Source organism: Octopus bimaculoides, chromosome 7 (genome assembly GCF_001194135.2).
Source record: "Octopus bimaculoides isolate UCB-OBI-ISO-001 chromosome 7, ASM119413v2, whole genome shotgun sequence".
In the NCBI taxonomy this organism is placed as follows: Eukaryota; Metazoa; Mollusca; class Cephalopoda; order Octopoda; family Octopodidae; genus Octopus; species Octopus bimaculoides.
This window is the reverse complement of record NC_068987.1, coordinates 73502705-73505045: the sequence shown is the minus strand read 5'-3', so window position 1 is coordinate 73505045 and position 2341 is coordinate 73502705.

Here is a 2341-nt window from a genome sequence, read left to right as displayed (position 1 = left end):
TCCCGTCTCTCTTTCTCTCTCTCCCTCCCGTCTCTCTTTCTCTCTCTCCCTCCCGTCTCTCTTTCTCTCTCTCCTCCCCTCTCCCTCTCTCTCTAATTATCATTCGCACATACGCACACATAAACTCACACCATCTCTCTATCCCTCTCTTTCCCTCACTCACACTTTCTCTCTTTATCCCCCCCATTCCTTCTCACGCAATCTGTCTTCACTCATACTTACTCTCTAATCAGTTATACACGCACATACACACACATTAACAATTAATCTCTCTGTCCTCCCATTACACACTTCCTCTTTCACATTCTCATTCATACATCCAAACATACAAACATGCATACATTCTCACCCCGTCTCTCTCTCCCTCCTCTCTCCCTTCACTCTCCATCTCTCTCTCTCTCCATCTCTCTCTCTCTCCCTATCCACCTCACTTTATCTTTCTCTTTAACATTCTCACACACACACATATACACGCACACCGTCCGTTCCCCCATCTCTTTCTTTCTCATTATCATTACCTCTTATTCTAGCAGTCCTTCTCCCTGTTCTCTCTGCCGTAATCGTGTGTTGTGATGTGTGTGTGTGTGTGTGTGTGTGTGTGTGTGTGTGCTTGCACGTGTCCCACACAAACACGAGTTAGTTATCTTAGATCCTCTCTCTCTCTCTCTATTTCCCTTTTTCTTTTATCTTCTCTCTCCCCTTCTCTCCTCCCCTTCTCTGTCTTTCTCCCTCTATGTTTCCCACCTCTCACCTTTCCTTCTCTTGTTCAACAGAGCCGCTATATGCTCGGTCTTGATCTCTATTCGCGTCTTAACCATTCTTCTCGTTCGCTTATTCTCTCTCTCTCTCTCTCTCTCTCTCTCTCTCTCTCTCTCTCTCTCTCTCTCTCTCTCTCTCTCTATCTCTCTCTCTCTCTCTCTCTGAAACACACACGCACTCTGTCACTCACTCACTCACTCACTCACTCACTCCCTGTCTATCTATCTATCTATCTATCTATCTATCTATCTATCTATCTATCTATCCGTCTGTCTGTCTATCTATCTATCTATCTATCTATCTATCTATCTATCTATCTATCTATCTATCCGTCTGTCTGTCTATCTATCTATCTATCTATCTATCCGTCTGTCTGTCTATCTGTCTATCTATCTATCTATCTATCTATCTATCTATCCGTCTGTCTGTCTATCTATCTATCTATCTATAATTATCCTTCTATTTATCTGTCCGTCTGTCTATCTATCTGCTAGCTAGCTAGCTGGCTGTGTCTATCAATTTATCCCTCTATCTATCTGTCAGTCTATCTATCCATCTGTTTGTTGTTATATCAGTTTATCTATCTGTCTATCTATCTATCTATCTATTTACCTATCCATCCATCCATCCATCTATCTATCTACCTGTCTATCTATTCATCTATCTACCTGTCGTCTGTCCGTTTGTCTGTCTTTCTATCTATCTGACTGACTGTCTGTCTGTCCGTCTGTCTGTTTCTATGATGCATCCTCCTCATTGGCTTTTCTCTACTTCTTTTACCTATTTCTCCCTTCATTCTTTACATATCTCTTCTCTCCCTCCCTCCCTCTCTCTCCCTCTCGCATCTCTCTTCCTCTTTCTCTTCATCTCGCTTCTCTCTCTCTTCTTTCCAGCGCCTCCGACAGAAAGTTTACAAGGGCAGAACAGGACTACTTTCGGGCTCGCCCACATATTAACCCCCTCACGAAGCGGTGAGGGCTTTTATTCACTTTTATTTGGGGGGGAGAGGCTTGTCAGATATTCACGTGACCTCTACCTGGTTCTATGGGCCCTAGACCCCTGTATTTGTTGAAACACGTCTACTTAATAAGGCCCTGCTCTCTGTAATTATGTTTAATTAGAGGACCGCTGTTGTATTGCTTTTTCTTCTATCATTAAAAGCAAAGACTCGCTTTCCTGGTGTACAATGAAAATACGTAAGGAGATATCATCAGATATCAGTCTGTCTTGTGCATGCGTATGTGTATGTGAGAGTGTGTGTATGTGTGTGTGTGTGTGCATGCACCATAAATACCTATATGCATGTGCATGTGTATGTGTGTGAGTGTGGTGGGCTTGTGTGTATGCATGTGTGTGTGTGTGTGTGTGTGTCTGAGTGTATGTGTATGCTTGCGAGTGTATGCGTGTAAGTACGTGTCCGTGTATGTGTGTGTGTGCATGCACCATACATACTTATATGTGCGTCTATGTATGTGAGTGTGTTACGCGCATTTGTGTGTATGCTTGTGTGTGGGCGTCTGTGTGTGTGTATGTGAGTCTATGTGTGTGTGCATGCACCATACATACTTATATGTGCGTCTAT